General features: G+C 47.1%; 1 pseudogene; it reads left to right on the top strand.

Annotated features, from left to right (window-relative positions):
* The first annotated feature begins 569 nt into the window (after positions 1–569).
* Positions 570–16,839, top strand: LOC127483403 (vesicle transport protein GOT1B pseudogene; annotated as a pseudogene).
* The last annotated feature ends 1,306 nt before the right edge of the window (positions 16,840–18,145 follow it).

Genomic DNA, 18,145 nt, shown 5'->3' with positions numbered 1-18,145 from the left:
GTGGGACACCTGCTTCCCATGCGAGAGTGCCTGCGGGAGTGCCTGGGTTTGAGTCTCAGTTCCACTCTCAACTCCAACTTCCTGCTAATGAGAGCCCCCCGGGAGGCAGCAGATGATGGCTCAAGTAGTTGGGGTTCTGCCACCTACGTGGGAGACCCAGGTGGGGTTCCTGGCTTCCTTCAGCCTGGCCTAGTCTTGGCTGTTGCAGAAATTTGGAGAATGAACCAGCAGACGGGAGATTCTCTCGCTCGCTCGCTCGCTCTTTATAAATCTAAAAAGAAATTAAAATTCCCTTGAAATCAGTACATGTTTCTCTTTTCCCTGCTGGATATGAAGAACTTTAGAAGACAGACTCTGGGTCCTCAGTCAATGTTGAATAAATACATTAAGTAACAAGTTAACCAATTTAGTGATGTTAGCCCCATTTTACAAATTAAGAAATGATGTGCGTGTTTCCGGAGGACGTGGCGGCTCTCGCCTGGGTTGCTTCCCAGCTTCACTTCTCCTGACTCAGCTCCCCAGCCTGGGCAGCCCGAGCTGCTGCCACCGCTGCCCTCGTTGCCACAGCCATGATCTCCATAACGGACACCCAGAAAGTTGGAATGGATTCACAGGATTTGCAGTGTCTTTCCTGTTCTTTGGCGTGATTCTCCTTTTTGACAAAGCACTACTGGCTATTGGAAATGTTTTGTGGCTGGCTTGGCTTTTGTAATTGGCTTAGAAAGAACATTCAGATTCTTTTTCCAAAGACATAAAATGAAAGCCACTGGATTTTTCCTGGGTGGTGTATTTGTAGTCCTCGGCGGTTGGCCTTTGATAGGCATGATCTTTGAAATTTATGGATTCTTTCTCTTGTTCAGGGACTTCTTTCCTGTGGTTGGCTTTATTAGAAGAGTGCCAGTGCTTGGATCCCTCTTAAATTTACCTGGAATTGGATCATTTGTAGATAAAGTTAGAGAAAGCAACAGGCCGGCGCCGGGGCTCACTAGGCTAATCCTCCGCCTTGCGGCGCCGGCACACCAGGTTCTAGTCCTGGTCGGGGTGTCGGATTCTGTCCCGGTTGCCCCTCTTCCAGGCCAGCTCTCTGCTGTGGCCAGGGAGTGTAGCGGAGGATGGCCCAAGTCCTTGGGCCCTGCACCCCATGGGAGACCAGGAGAAGCACCTGGCTCCTGACTTCGGATCAGCGTGGTGCACCGGCCACAGCGCGCTGGCCGCGGCGGCCATTGGAGGGTGAACCAACGGCAAAAGGAAGACCTTTCTCTCTGTCTCTCTCTCTCTCACTGTCCACTCTGCCTGTCAAAAAAAAATTTTAAAGAAAAAGAGAAAGCAACAATATGGTATAACGACATATGAATTTGAAGACTCATTTAAAATATTGTATTATTTATAAAGTCCTTTGAAGAATATTCAGCACAAAATTAAATTTTGTGAAATAGCTTGTAATGTTCTTTACAGAAGTTTAAAATGCATAGCCTAAAAAGTACCAACAGCAGTTAGCAAAGAAGCATCGAAAGCAGGCTTCTAATCAAGTGACCTGAAGTCAGCAAGCAAGTGAGGGAGAGGAAATCCGTGTTGCAATGCGTATTGGAACTCCTGGAGGCTGTCTTTATTGTTTTCCACCATGTATGAAACAGCCATCTTCAGAGAACTGTGGTGCCTGGTTGTCTTTTATTTCTTTTATTTTGCAAGTTCAGAAGCACCCATAGGCATTTGCTTTTTAGAAATTTCCACTGCAATGGCAAAGATATTTCCAATGCACCATAACTTTGAAAGTGTTGCCTGAGTTAGATTGGATTGTGTCATTTTGATGTATTAGAACCAAGGAAAACCCAGTTTTCACGTACGAATCACTTTTTTTTATAAACATGTGGTTAAAATAAAACTTCTGTGGTCTTTCTGAATCTTAATATTTTACAGCCAGATGAAAATCTGAACTCTATAATAGTCTTTTTTTCTGGAATAGGCAGAGGTCTATTCTGTTACTTCCTAAATTACTGCTGACTAAGCACTTCTCTGGTCAACCACACGCTCTAGAATATGGATACTTCTTTGGAGTCTGAACTCCTGAGTATGTGGACCCTTCATCACATGGAAACATTTAACAGAAAGCATTTTTGACCATGACGCAGTCTGTTACATAGCTTGTCTCATTGAATATTCTCTTACTTATGATACCAAATGATGCAAACCAAGTCGATTTTTCTACATCACGATGTGGTTTTTCTTCTTTCTTTTATTTTTTTAATCTTAGCAGTGGTTTTTTATTTTGTTTTTAATAAATTAAAATTGACTTTTAATGATGTTTACTTTAAGACATAAAGCATGTTAAAAGGTTAAACTTACAACTCTTTCTTAAGGGCTTTTCATTTAATCTGAATCTCCCTTTATTTTCATAATAAACTGTCGCTCCCCCTCTTCATGGAGGAACGACACTAAACCCTGCCTAGGCTTCATATTCGAGTCACGGCACCATTATGTCGCTCCCCCTCTTCGTGGAGGAATGACACAGGACCCTGCGCTGTTCTTTCGTCTGCTCGGCCCTCCCTGGGTTTGCTGCTGGTTCTTCCCGGGTTGGCTACCGGCCCTTCCACCTCTGTGGAAGGGCAGTTCCCCCTGGCCACTTTCCCCACTTCCGCAGGGGAGCGGCACACCGCCGGCCGGCTCTCTCGGGGGCTGCACAGGTGTTCCTTCAGATAGATGTTCCCCTTAGATGTTCCTCCTGCATGTTGTCTCTCTCCTCCTTTATAGTCCTCTTCCACCAATCCCAACTCTGCTACCCACACGCCGAGTACGCTGCCCTCCTCCAATCAGGAGCAGGTCCTGCTGTTTATTGGTTGAACTGGAGGCAGCTGTGTAGAAGCTGTTTCTCCCTTCTCAGCGCCATATTGTGGAAGAGCAGATGCATAGAATAAGTCTTAATTCCAGTAACTTAGTCTAGTCCGAGTTGCTCCCCACAATAAACAAAAATGAATACATGTGACCTGTGCTTCATATGATCATTCTTTGGGTTAAGGAAATGGAGAAAATACTTAAGTTCACATCCTAAAGTTATTTTATTAGAATGAAACTGGCTATGGTTTCCTGAAAGCATGACACTAAAAAGAAAGGGGAGGGGTGCTGATTGACAGCAAGAAACAGCAGTTGTTTCTTTTATAAAAGATGTAGGAGCACATTTCAGCAGCCACAGCACTATTTATTGCACCACTAATGTTTGCACTATTTATTTTTTAACACTTTCAAAGCTTTTTAACGCATAAAATCATAATTGAAATTTGTGGTGTGTGTTTACAAACATGTCTACAAAATATATTACAGCTTGTATTCTCTTTAGTAAATCTTTTGATGTACATAGAACTCCTAACCTTGCTCGTCTAAGGAAGGAAAGACTTGGTCCATAGTCTGATGGTTCAGTCTGGGGATTTCTATCTTTGTTGGTTCTTGCATTTGACTTAAGATGTATTTGTGGTTTTTTTTTTGTTTTTTTTTTGTTTTTTTTGTTTGTTTGTTTGTTTTTGACAGGCAGAGTGGACAGTGAGAGAGAGAGAGACAGAGAGAAAGGTCTTCCTTTTGCCGTTGGTTCACCCTCCAATGGCTGCCGCGGCTGGCGCGCTGCGGCCGGCGCACCGCGCTGATCCGATGGCAGGAGCCAGGAGCCAGGTGCTTTTCCTGGTCTCCCATGGGGTGCAGGGCCCAAGCACCTGGGCCATCCTCCACTGCACTCCCTGGCCACAGCAGAGGGCTGGCCTGGAAGAGGGGCAACCGGGACAGAATCCGGCGCCCCGACCAGGACTAGAACCCGGTGTGCCGGCGCCGCTAGGCGGAGGATTAGCCTAGTGAGCCGCGGCGCCGGCCCATTAAGATGTATTTGTGAAAATGGCGATACATGGAGATGCCTACCTCAATAGTTCGTGGAATAAGAGACCTAGTGTTGTGTCTAATGTCCTTCAAAAATTAATATCCTCACTTAGACAGTGTTGAATATATTTACTTTGAGGGTTGGCTTATATAAGGTGCCCTGTAGGACTCTGTTAAACATAGTTTTGCCATATCGTTCACAGTGGCTCAATCATTTTCACAGCAAGAAGAGTGCTGTTGATGTAAGGAACATCTGTATTGTTTCATTCCTTTGCAGACAGAATTTCTAATAAATTGTTCCTTGCACTGTAGCAGAGATCCCTGTTTCAACAATCTCATTTCGGAAAGCATTCTTGGACTAGAAGGGATTAAATCATCTTTTAGTCTTTAGCAACATTAAGAGGCTGGAGCAGTTTTCAGTTTTAAATGAGTCAAATGCATGATTGGGACTGCTTGGCAGGACTGTACATTTCTTATTCAGAACCCCTGATGAAGCTCTATTTTAAACACATTCTGACAGAAAGTACTATACATCCTATTGTTTCTTCCTTTCTAAAATCAGCCTTCTGTCTTTGTGACCAAAAAAATGTACATTGATTATGTCTATAGAGATGGAGGAAAAGGTCTAATACTGCTTAGCCTTAAGTGTTTCTGTCATTGTTCAAATGTATTTTCCATAACAGAAATATATCTGGAATGCTTTTCCCCCTTATAAATTGTAATTCCTGAAATATTGCTACTTGAAAAAGTCTCATGGTCAGATTATTTAATCTTAACAATTGAATATTGTAAATACACTTGTGTTACCTCTCAATAAAAGGGTATTTTCTACTAAAAAAAAAAAAAATTATGCCTCCTAGAGATTAAGGGATAAGGGCTGCTATACTGGTGAGCTGAGAATCAGCCTTCAAACACAGCCCAGGCAGGCAGGATTCACTTCACCAGACCCATACAGCAGTCCTATCCCGTGTGCCTGAAATGTGCCAGCAACGGGGAGAGAGCTAGCATGGTCTCAGCGTCTCTCAGGTCTGTGTTCTGGTCTATGTGTCTGATGTTGCAGGCCAAAGCAAAAAGGCCTTCAAAAAAAAATGAACAAAAAAACCCACAATTCTATTTCCATTTCTTTTTTTTAAAAAATGATTTATTCTATTTATTTGAAAGGCATAGAGACAGTGAGAGATAAGAGTGCTGGTTCATTCCCCAAACAGCCGTTATGGCTGAGGCTGGGCCAGGCCAAAGCCAGGAGCCAGGAGCTTCATCTGGGTCTTCCATGTGAGTGCAGTGGCCCAAGGGCCTGGGCCATCTTCAGCTGCTTTCCTAGGCAATTAGCAGGGAGTTGGATTGGAAGTGGAGCATCTGGTTCTTGAACCAGCACCCATTTGTGATGCCACAATGCTAGCCCCTCTGTTTGCATTTCATGTTGAAGGGCATCTCATGTGTAGCATAACTTTGTTAAATGTAATGAGTGGCAAGAACAAGTGTGTTAGTGCTTTTCAAATGAGAATGGTATAGTTTGTATCTAAATGAGATTCAGGCCATTAAGGCTATGGGAAAGTATTAAGATGGCATTTACAGCTGACTGATGCAACCATATCACAAAGACTTTCAGTGATTATACTGGAAGTTTATAAAACCAAAAGCTAGTAACATTGTAAAAATGTGTTCAAAATCAGTTTAGACCAACTGAGTATGCAAAAACTGCACACTGTACTTTTCATTTTCTAAAATTACTTATTTATTCATTTTATTTGAAAGACAGAGTGACACAGAGAGAGATTCTCCATCCACTGGTTCATTCCCCAGGTGGGCGGCAACAGCTGCTGCTGGGCCAGGCCAAAGTCAGGAGCCAGCAACCCGCTCTGAGTCTCCCATGAGGCTCAAGTACCCGAGCCAACATCTGCTGCCTTCCAGGGTGTACATTAGCAAGGAGCTGGATCCAAAATGGAGTGGCCTGGACCTGACCCCAAGCCCTCCAAAATAGGATGTGGGCATCCCAAGTGGTAGCTTAACCCCCTGCATCTCAGTGCCTGCCCCAACTTTCCACTCTTTTTTTAAATTTTTTTTTTTGACAGGCAGAGTGGACAGTGAGAGAGAGAGACAGAGAGAAAGGTCTTCCTTTTGCCGTTGGTTCACCCTCCAATGGTCGCTGTGGCCAGCACACTGCAGCCGGCGCACTGTGCTGATCCGATGGCAGGAGCCAGGTACTTATCCTGGTCTCCCATGGGGTGCAGGGCCCAAGCACCTGGGCCATCCTCCACTGCACTCCCTGGCCACAGCAGAGAGCTGGCCTGGAAGAGGGGCAACCGGGACAGAATCCGGCGCCCCGACCGGGACTAGAACCCGGGGTGCTGGCGCTGCAGGCGGAGGATTAGCCTATTGAGCCACGGCGCCACCCCAACTTCCCACTTTTTGAGATGCATAGTGGTTTAAAAGGCTGTTACACTTATGGGATGCAATTATGTAGAGGAAATGTTCAATTCCTGGACAGACCACACAGCGATATACGGTCGTGTGAAGGTACGCTTGTGATAAGGGAGAGAGTACAGAGGAGTTACTTGTTGACGTGGCCATTCTGTCTGCAGTCTTCTCTCCAAGCGTTTTCACATTCTATTAACCTCATTTTGGATGATTACCATGAGATGGAAGAGCCTGAAATGACGAGCCGCGTGAAACATGGCAGTTGAACTGCTCCTGCGCTCCCCGCAGGCTCAAAATTGTCTGTCACACCCTATTCCCCACTCTAGTTGACACTACAAAAACTTAACCACCATCAAAGGCGAGATGCAGACCTGGCAGTCCCACTTCTAGGTACAACCAGAAATAAACTCCCTCGTGTGCACATGACAGGGGCCATAAGAGCAAGACTGGCAGGGAGGCCGGCGCTGTGGCACAGCAGGTTAACGCCCTGGCCTGAAGCACCGGCATCCCATATGGGTGCCGGTTTGGGACCCAGCTGTTCCACTTCCGATCCAGCTCTCTGCTATGGCCTGGGAAAGCAATGGAAGATGGCCCAAGTCCTAGGGCCCCTATACCCACATAGGAGACCTGGAGGAAGCTCCTGGCTCCTGGCTTTGGATCAGCACGGCTCCACGGCTCCAGCTGTTGTAGCCTTCTGGGTAGTGAACCAGCAGATGGAAGTCCTCTCTCTCTCTCTTTTTTTTTTTTTTTTTTTTTTTTTGACAGGCAGAGTTAGATAGTGAGAGAGAGAGAGAGACAGAGAAAGGTCTTCCTTCCATTAAATGGCTGCTACAGCCGGCACACTGTGCTGATCCGATGGCAGGAGCCAGGTGCTTCTCCTGGTCTCCCATGCGGGTGCAGGGCCCAAGCACTTGGGCCATCCTCCACTGCACTCCCGGGCCACAGCAGAGAGCTGGACAGGAAGAGGGGCAACCAGGACAGAATCCGGCGCCCCGACCGGGACTAGAACCCGGTGTGCCAGCGCTGCAGGCGGAGGATTAGCCTAGTGAGCCGCGGCGCCAGCCTGCCTCTGCCTCTTCAGTAACTCTGCCTTTCAAATAAATAAGTAAAACCTTTAAATAAGTAAAGTAAATGAATTACAGGGTAGTCATGGAGCCTGGCAGAAAGCTTCTAGTTAAGATGCCACATTCCATATCACAGCAACTGGGTCTGAGCCCCGGCTGCACTCGGAGTCCCAGCTCCCTGCTGATGTGCACCTGGAGAGGCAGCAGGGGATGGCTCCTGGCTTTGGCCTGGCCCAGCCCTGGCAGTTGCAGCCATCTGGGGAGTGAACTAGTAGATGAAAGATCTCTATCTCTATCTCTATCTCTATCTCTATCTCTATCTCTATCTCTATCTCTATCTCTTCCTCCCTCTCTCTATAACTCTGCCTTTCAAATAGATAAAGTCTTTTAAAAAAAGATAAATAAAACAAAACTCCAGAGATGCAGTTGAGGTCTTCTTTGTTTCCCTTCCTGGTTCTATTCCATTCTTTTCCTTCCTCAGAGTTTTCCAGCACAGTAACAGAGGATAGATCTTTAAAAAAAAAGTTTTTTTTTTTAAATTTATTTCAAAGGCACAGTGGCAGAAAGGGAGAGACAGAGAGAAAAGATATCTTTTATCCACTGGTTCACTCCCTCAAATGGCCAGCGCTGAGCTAAGGTGAAACAAGGAGCCAGGAAGCCTATCTGGGTCTCCCCACATGGGTGGCAGGGGCCCAAGCACTTGGGCCATCATCTGTTGTATTCCCACGTGCATTAGCAGGGAGCTGCATAGGAGGTAGAGCAACTGGGACTTGAAACGGCACGCCCATATGGGATGCCAGTGTTAGGGCAATTGTTTAATGCACTTTACCACATTGCCAGTCCCCCAGTGGATCCTTGGTCCATGCTTTTAGACTTGAACCTTGTATGTCCATCCATCAAAATATATGATATTGTTTTGTTGTTAATTCGCCTAAAAAAGCAAATTTTGTATCTTGTTCTAAAACTTTCTCTTTTCACTCAGGACTGTGTTTTCAATACTTGTCTTATTTTATATATGTAGACCTGGTTCTCTCTCTCTCTCTTTTTTTTTTTTTTTTTTCAGTTTGAGAGAGAGAAGAGTATGATTCCATCTACTGGTTTACTCCCTAAATGCAAGCAATGGTTGGGGCAGGGCTGCGGCAGGCCAATGTCAGTAGCCAGAACTGAATCCAAATCTTCTTTGTGTGTGCCAGGGGCCCAAGCACTTGAGCCATCTTCTGCTGCTTTCCCAGGCGCATTAGCAGGGAGCTGCACCACAACACCAACCCTATCAGAGTCATCATACTTGTGTGGGCTCTGTGCGGAGCCCTGGGGTGCTTTGGTGATGCTGAGCCTTCACGGCCCTGCTTCTTTGTGGCTCACACACTTCCACGGCACCTAAGGTTACCATCCCCAAAAGACAGACTTGGCATGGCTGGCATTTGTGCTTTCTCCATGAGGTCCCAGGGCCTGCCTCAGTATCTGGTTCCAGCAGGTACTTCATAATAATTTGGTGAATTAAATTTTAAAGCAGGATGTTTTAGTAAAACATTTACACAATTTGGAAAGACGTTATAAAATTGTATATACTAATGTCACAACATAAGCTCATCTACACGACTGTGTGAGAAAAGCTATGAGTTAGCCGTTTGTGACGGGTTAATCACCAAAGGCAGGGGAGATAGCCAATGATGAATGAAGGTTGTCAGCATCATGAATTCTCAGCTGTTATAAGGACGTGGAAGGAAGTGCTAAGTACTGAAATACAAATATGATGAGGGTGAAACTAGGTCAGTTCTGAGCAACAACTGAATAAGCACATCAAGGTCCTGTGCTATACGTAAGGCGAAGGGTATTGGGGTCCTTTCCAAAGTCACAAGTTCAAATAGCTCACTCCCCCCACCGCACCCTCCCGTCCTTGCAGCCGGCCACTCTCGTACAGCCGTGATGCACCGCTCCTCTTCGTCCTCTCCAACGCTGGTGCCTATACCTCCTCCTGCACAAGCAGCCCTTTCGTGTCCTCATCTCTCTCCCTAGTCAAGTTAGATCCATCATCTAACACATCAACCTCCTTCTCACCTGCTAGAACTTGTCCCCATACCACTTCTCATTTCTTGTGTGGGTGAGCTGGGCGTGAGGCCTCTGTAAAACATTTTACTGTGTTCTTTCATGTTCTAGAGCTTGTGCTCAACAATCAGCCCTACCTTCAGGGTCACAGCTGTGTTAAGCTTCCCGAGTCTGTTATGTTCCAGTAATATTTGGATTTATTGGATTGTAGTGCCGATCACACTGTCTTGTGTGCATTGTCCATCTCTCCACTAGCTTCTGCGTGTTAGACTTTCTTTAAAAAAAAAAAAAGAGAGAGAGAGAGAGATTTATTTATTTGAAAGGCAGGGTTACAGAGAGGCATGGGTGGGGTGTCTTCTATCCAATGGTTTAGTCCTCAAATGGCTGCAATGGGTGGAGCTGGGCCATTCCTAAGCCAGGAGCCAGGAGCTTCTTCCAGGTCTTCCACATGGGTGCAGAGGCCCAAGGGCTTGAACTTCTTCTGCTGCTTTCCCAGGTGCATTAACAGGGAGCTGGATTGGAAGTGGAGCAGCTGGGACTCAAACTGGTGCCTATATGGGATGCCAGCACTGCAGGCATTGGCTCTACCCACTTTGCCACAGTGCTGGCCCCTGCGTATTAGACTTTAAAGCACGATGCCTGCCATATAGCAGATGCCTTGGGCAACAAAAGTAGACAATGGAGTGAGCAGAATCTGGCCTACCATTCTCTGTATAGTGTGGTTTTCATGACCAGAACCAAATGCCAAGGCAGGCTACTTTATAAAGAAAAGAGGCCAAAGCACAGGAAGATTGAGCTAAAATGCATGAAGCCTCTTTAGGCCTCGGGCTCAGAACTGGGTGATGGCCCTTCTCACAGGCCACACCCAACAAACACAAGCCACCCCTACTGGGAGGAACAGCAAAGTCACAGTCAAGGACACAACACAGGGAAGATTAGGGATTGGGCACAAAGTGCTTCTCAGAGAAAACACAGACATTTTAGGGGCCTGGGCCAGATGAAGGCCAGGCTAACAGAATGCAAAGAGCGGGGCCAAGGGAGAAGGGAGGCAAGTGCGGGCCAAAGGCACAGGGTAGCAATCAAGTGTCCCCCACTCGGCACTGGCAAAGCCACATGTGAACGCGGCAAGGGCGACAGTGAGAGTTGCCACCGCACAGCGTCCTCTGCAGTGGCAGACAAAACAAAGATGATGATGAAAACTACTTCTCTGCTTTCTGAAGACCAGTGGTCAGGTACACTAGACTGTCTTCTTTCTGGTCCGGCCACAGATTCCTCCCTTGACTCCCCAGGAGGAACTCTGATATGAGTCAAGCAGAACAAATGAGTTTCCGGAGGGCGCGTAACAGGCCTCTTTAGGGGGAGGCAGAGGGCTTGGTTTCTCTCCAGCTGCCCCTGGGCCTGGAGGGGTATGGCCTGGCTGGGGAGCCTTCTCGGGGATGGTTTAACTTCTCTCCAGGCTAACGGGCCCACGTGAGGCTCAAGAGGAAGAGGTCTGTCCGTGCAGGTGGTATGGTATGAAAGTGCCTTGTCTCCCACCCACAATTCATACAAGAGCGGAATCCCCACTGTCATAACTTAATGGTTTTCAGAGTGGAAACAATCCAGCTGCGATGTTTAGGAGTGAGGTCTTTGGAGAGTGATCAGATTTGGAAAAGGTCATTAGGATGAAGCCCCGTGATTGAATCCCAGTGATTTCTTTTTTTAAGATTGATTTATTTATTTGAAAGTCAGAGTTACACAGAGAGGAGGAGAGGCAGAAAGAGAGAGAAAAAGAGAGAGAGAGAGAGAGAGGTCTTCCATCTGCTGGTTCACTCCCCAGTTGGCCGCACTGGCCAGAGCTGCACCAATCCAAAGCCAGGAGCTTCTTCCAGGTCTCCCACGTGGGTGCAGGGGTCCAAGGACTTGGGCCATCTTCTGCTGGATTCCCAGGCCATAGCAGAGAGCTGAATGGAAAATGGAACAGCTGGGACTTGAACCAGTATTCATATGGGATGCTGGCACTGCAGGCAGCGGCTTTACCCACTACACCACAGCACCACCCCCGAGACAGACATTTTGTAAGTGTGTGCTAGTGCCAGGTACTTTCACATATAGTATTAGATTTAATTTTTTTAAAAACTCCTATGAGGGGGACTGGTGTTGTGACACAGCGGACATCCCATATGAGCACCCATACAGGTCCCAGCTGCTCCACTTCCAATCCAGCTCCCTGCCAACGCACCTGGGAAAGCCAAGGAAGATGGCTCAAGTGCTTAGACCCTGATAGAGTTCATTCTAGTCCAGCCCTGGCTGTTGCAGCCATTTGGGGAGTGAACCAAAATGTCCAAAGTGGACAAAAGAGCTCTCTGTTTCTTTTTCTTGCTTCCTCCCTCCCTCTTACTATGTCATTCCGCCCTTGAAATAAATAAATATTTTTTAAAACATCCTAATGGAGGTCAGGTTTTTGGTACAACAGTTAAGTCACTGCTTGGGATGCCCACATCTCACATCAGAGTGCCTGGTTCGAGTCCCAGCTCTTTGGTTTCTGATCCAGCTTCCTGCTGATGCACACCCTGGAGGCAGCAGGTGATGGCTCCAGTACTTGGGTTCCTGCCACCCACATGGGAGACCTGGATGGAGTTCTGGGCTCCGGGCTTCAGCCTGGACCTGTCCGAGCTGTCGTAGACATTTGAGGAGTGAACCAGCAGATGGAAGATCTTTCTGTCTCTCTGCCTTTCAAATGAAATGAAAATAATTTTTTTAATCTTATGATGTAGTCATTATTTTTCACATTCTGCAGACAAGGAAACTGAGGCTCAGAGGAATTAAGTAGCTTACCTACTACAGTCATAATTTTAGTGAGTGCCAGAGTTAGGATTCCAAACCAGGACTTTTGATGCCAAGCATAGCCCTATTTCCCCTACCGTACAGCTTATGAGGATCACCTGGGGTCCCTGGGGTATTCAGCTGCCGTCTGCACAAAAGATAATCACAGGGACTGGCCTGTGGCATAGCAGGTAAAGGCACCACCTGCAGTGCCAGCACCCAATATGGGCACTGGTTCGAGTCCCAGCTGCTCCATTTCCAATCCATCTCCCTGCTAATGTGCCTGGAAAAGCAGAAGAAGATGGCTCAAACCCTTGGGCCCCTGCACCCAGAAGAAGCTCCTGGCTCATGGCTTCAGACTGGCTTCTGGCCGTTGCGGCCAATTGAAGAATGAACCAACAGATGGAAGACCTTTCTCTCTCTCTCTCTCTCTCTCTCTCTCTCTCTGACTTTCAAATAAATAAATAAATCTTAAAAAAAAAAAAAAGATAAGCACTGATTTTGTCCCCTGATATTCATTCATCAGGGGAAAGAGGAGTTCACCTAGTTGTGTAGAAAAGAGAAGGAAATACTGTTTAAAAGCATAAGAGTGGAAACACCCTAGTACTCTATATCAGTTTGGATAATGAAACCTATGCGTAATTAGTTATTTCAACTTGTTCTTTAATCTTTTAAGATCAAAATTTCATCCTGTCCTCTGACTCAGAATGGCTCTGAGATATTCTTGCTGAATTAATGTAATATCATTTTGAAATTGCCATCCTCCCTAGCATTTGAAATTAATTTCTCATAAAACAGCTCTGCAATTTGGCACAAGGCTGCTCGGCATAGACTTTGGTCCAAAAGCTTTGAATTTTAATAGTGTGCTTGGACAAATACCAAAATAATGTTGATTTTTAGCCTAAACAAAAAACAACACTATGGAAAAACTTTTCTTTTTCTTTGATCTCCTAAAAGCAAGATTCTTTTTACGTTTGTTTGTTTGTTTATACTTGAAAGGCAGAAAGAGAGAAAGCAGAGAGAGAGATCTTCTCTCCACTGGTTCACTCCCCAAATGCCCACAACAGCCAAGCAGACCAGCCAGCTCAGGCCAAAGCCAGGACCCTAGAACTCCTTTCTGGGTCTCCCACCTGGGTGCCTGGGACTCAAGTACTTGAGCCATCATTTGCTGCCTCTGCTGCCTCCCGGGGTCTGCAGTAGCAGGAAGCTGAACTTGAGTGGAGGTGAACTCGCGCACTTTGAAATGGGAGGCGAGCATCCTAAGTGCTAGTTTAACCTACTGTGCCACAGTGCCTGCCCCGCAGCAGGATTCTAAGCACATCTTCAGGTGCAGACTGAACAAGGAGGCTCAGCGTGAAAAAGCCAAGAGAACAGCACAAACCTGTCTCTGCTTGTGTGCACCAGCCCCGACCACTTTACAAGCATTGATTACAGAATGTTGAAACTTGGGAAATGTGTAGCTGTGAAGAATGACAAAAAGAAATGCATCATATTATGAACAACGGAGTTAAAATGAATATTAAGAAACAGTCCTTTTAAAGGCTTTTAAATGACCCAAAGTGAGAAAGTCTAGAATCTCTCCTTTTTTTAAGATTTTATTTATATACTTGAGAAGTAGAGTTACAGAGAGGCAGAGGCAGAGGCAGGGGCAGAGACAGAAAGAAAGGTCTTCTCTCCTCTGGCTCACTCGCAAAATGGCTGCAATAGCCAGAGCTGCGCCGATCCAAAGTCAGGAGCCCTGAGTTTCTTTGGGGTCTCCCACGTGGGTGCGGGAGCCCAAGCACTTGGACCATCTTCTACTGCTTTCCCAGACTATAGCAGAGAGCTGGATCAGAAGAGGAGTACCCAACGTGAACTGGTGCCCATATGGGATTCCAGTGCCACAGGTGAAGGCTTAGCCTACTACACCACAGCACCGGCCCCCGGAGTCTCCCTTAAAAGGATTTAATATGAGGTCAAAATTGGACTGTGGTGACTGAAGACTACTAAGCACTAATAAGAAACAGACCAAATTGTACATAGGTTTTTATCTTTGCTTTTATTTATTTTAAAAGCAGAAAGACACCAAGAGAGAGACAGAAAGAGCTCTTCCACCCATTTACTCCCGAAATGCCTGCAACAGCTGGGGCTGGGCCAGGCTGAAGCCAGGAGCCCAGAACTCAGTCTGGGTCCCCAACATGAGTAGCAGGGATCCAACTACTTGAGCCATCACCGCCGCCTCCCAGAGTGCATGTTAGCAGGAAGCTCGAATCAGGAGCAGAGCTGGGACTTGAACCCAGGCACTCCGATATCGATGCAGGCACCCCAAGTGGCATCTTAACCATTGTGTCAAACAATTGCCCCTAGTTACATTTTTAAAACTTTCTCATTAAGACAATCTACTTCCTTTTTTAAAAAGTTTTACTATTATTGGCCGGCGGCACCGCAGCTCAATAGGCTAATCCTCCACCTTGCGGCGCCGGCACACTGGGTTCTAGTCCCGGTCGGGGCGCCGGATTCTGTCCCAGTTGCCCCTCTTCCAGGCCAGCTCTCTGTTGTGGCCCAGGAGTGCAGTGGAGGATGGCCCAAGTGCTTGGGCCCTGCACCCCATGGGAGACCAGGAGAAGCACCTGGCTCCTGCCTTCAGATCAGCACGGTGCGCTGGCCGCAGCACGCCAGCTGTGGCGGCCATTGGAGGGTGAACCAATGGCAAAAGGAAGACCTTTCCCTCTGTCTCTCTCTCTCTCTCACTGTCCACTTTACCTGTCAAAAAAAATAAAAAGTAAAAAAAATTTTTTTAAAAAGTTTATTATTAAGTTTATGGAACGCTACTGCCAACTACAATATGGAAATCCCCTTTTATCCATGCCCCAGAGCAGATGACTTAGGTGTGTTTATTGTTGCTGCGTGGCCCAGTGTGTTTGCTTTCCAGCGTGCAGCCTTCCTTCTTTCTTGATTACCATATAGATGATTCCTGTTCCTTCTGGTTGCCCTCTTTGCTTTCAACATGCTTTACCCTAATTTACTCTACACGCATCCATTGGTCACCCTTGGTTTTCATCCTCCACACACCATTGGAGGTGCAGGGACTCCACACGGCAGACTGTACTGTCATCAGTCCCTGGAGCACCACTCCGAGAACTCTGCCTTCATCCTTGCTGCCCACGGCAACCGAGCCATGAGGAGAGAGCCTCATGCCTGCCAGGCAGATACTCGAAGGCCCCACGGGCAGCCATGTAGCCAAGATTCCATCAATCCTAAGGAAAGTTAACGGCTTTGTTCTTATCTGCTTGTTCTTCCTGTGCTTTTCATGTTAGAATGGAAGCCCCATAAGGTGCCAGCGTTGTGGTGCAGTGGGTTAAGGCTCCGCCTGGGGCACCCACATTCCATATGGGAGCACTGATTTCCGTCCTGGTGCTCGGCTTCTGTTCTAGGCCCCTGCTAATGCACCTGGGAAGCCCAAGAACTTGGGCCCCTGTCAACCGTGTGGGAGAGCTGGGTGGTGTTCCCCGCTCCTGGCTCTGGCCAGGCTGTTGCAGTCATTTGGGGAGTGAACCAGTGGATAGACGATCTCTTTGTCTCTCTACCAAATAAATAATAAATCTTAAAAAAAAAAATAACACTCCATGAAACAAGGTAAATGTTGGTTGGCAGAAAGGAAAGGAAGGAAAAACACTATCCAAGTCAGATGACCTTTGCTTGCCTGGTGCACTCCGCACCCGTTTTTTGCCCATTTCCAGTGGCTTCACTCACTTCCAGGCCTCACCTCCCACTAGCCTTCCTCCCCATGCTTCTCTGTTGTCGTGTCTCCAACTCACTACAAACTCTAGCCATCGAAATGGACCAGGACTGAGGCATCAAGCAGCCAAAGCCAGATGAGTCTGTGACATGGACAGCACAGGAAGAACTCCCTAGCACCAAAAAAAGGAGCACTGTGGGACCAGCACTATGGCTTGGTGGGTAAAGCTGCCGCCTGCAGTGCCAGCATCCCATATGGGCGCCAGTTCGAGTCACGGCTGCTCCACTTCCGATCCAGCTCTCTGCTGTGGCCTGGAAAAGCAGTAAAAGATGGCCCAAGTCCTTGGGCTCCTGGCTCCTGGCTTCAGATGAGCGCAGCTCCAGCCATTGCGGACAATTGGGGAGTGAACCAGCAGATGAAAGACCCCTCTCTCTCTCTCTTTCTGCCTCTGCCTCTCCTTTCTCTGTGTAACTCTGACTTTCGAATAAATAAATAAATCTTTAAAAAACTTTTTTAAAAAAGGAGCATTGAAGGAGCCCTGTGGAGACAATGGACACTTCATGCTTGCTGTCAAACTGGTTAGTGACTTGATTCCAGCTCTGCCGGTTCCAGACCAGCATAGGACACGGCTCAGCTGCTGTGACCCCAGGGGCATAGTAGGGTGCATGTGTAGGGCAGACTCCTCCAGGACTGAGACGCCACCCGTGACGTTTGCTGTGGCTGATCCTGTGCTTTGCTCTTAGCCTTTGCTTTAAGCTGATTAGAAGAGAAAGAGGAAAGGGAGGAAGTGGCATCAAGATGTGCCGTTCATTACCTGCGCAAGGAGTTTGAATTGTGGCACTAACCCAAAGAACCCTCACTGTCCCTAAATCCCCTTACAGGAACGCTTCTCCTTGTGTCAAGCAGGACCTGGGATCTGAGATGCAAAGTTGAAGAATTACTCGGGCCCGCACTGTGGCATAGCCAGTAAAGCCACCGCCTGCAGTGCCGGCATCCCATATGGGCGCTGGTTCAATTCCTGGCTACTCCACTTCTGATCCAGCTCTCTTCTGTGGCCTGGGAAAGCAGCGAAGATGGCCCAAGTCCTTGGGCCCCTGCACTTGCGTGGGAGACCTGGAAGAAGCTCCTGGCTCCTGGTTTCGTATTGGTGCAACTCTAGCCGTTGCAGCCAACTGGGGAGTGAACCAGTGGATGGAAGGCCTTTCTGTCTCTACCTCTCCTCTCTATGTGTAACTCTGACTTTCAAATAAATAATAAATCTTTAAAAAGAAAAGAATTACTGAATTCAAATGCATCCAAGACAGTTTGGTTTTGTTTAAAGCAATTGTTAGAATTAATTTCTTTTCACTAATCCTTGTGAGATATTTTCCAAAGGTTAAGGGTTGACTATGCCTAATATTAGTCTGAATGTCTTCACATTCATGTTTAGGTAAATAAAGAAAACTAGCACTTGCAGACCTGACCTTATGATTCCCTGTGCACTGTTCACAACTGCTCACTGCAGTGTGTTCTTTGAGTCTCATTTCACAGAGTAGGAATCCGATACCTAGAAGTAAAGTACTTTCCTTGCTCAAGGTCACATAGCTAATACATGCAAAACTGGGGTTTTGTTTTATATTTGTCTAAGGGATTTATTGATGTGTTGGAAAGGCAGCATTACAGAGGCAGGGAGAGTCAAAGAGATCTCCCATTTGCTGGCTCACTCCCCAAATGACCAGGGCTGGGCCAGGCTGAAGCCAGGAGTCTGGAACTCCACCCACGTCTCCTACATGGGTGTAATGGCCCAAAGAATTGGGCCATCTTCCACGACTTTCCCAGGTGCATTAGCAGGGAGTTGGATCAGAAGCAGAGCAGCCAAGACTTGAACCAGGATGCCAGCATCACATGTGGCAGCTTAACCTACAATACCACAACACTGGCCCCCAAATCTGAGTTTTTGTTTGTTTGTTTTAGATTTACTTATTTTGTTTGAAAGGTAGAGTTACAGAGAGGCAGAGGCAGAGAGAGAGACAGGTCTTCCATCCACTAGTTCACGCCTCAGGTGGCTTCAATAGCTGGAGGTATGCTGACCTGAAGCCAGGAGCCAGGAGCTTCCTCCAGGTCTCCCACATGGGTGCAGGGGCCCAAGGACTTGGGCCATCTTCTCCTGCTTTCCCAGGCCACAGCAGAGAGCTGGATTGGAAGTGGAGCAGCCAGGACTTGAACCGGCGTCCACATGGATGCCAGCACTGCAGGCGGT

This window comes from Oryctolagus cuniculus, chromosome 13 (assembly GCF_964237555.1).
Source record: "Oryctolagus cuniculus chromosome 13, mOryCun1.1, whole genome shotgun sequence".
NCBI classification, from domain to species: domain Eukaryota; kingdom Metazoa; phylum Chordata; class Mammalia; order Lagomorpha; family Leporidae; genus Oryctolagus; species Oryctolagus cuniculus.
The sequence above is the reverse complement of the archived record's forward strand: the minus strand, read 5'-3'. Positions and strand labels throughout refer to the sequence as shown.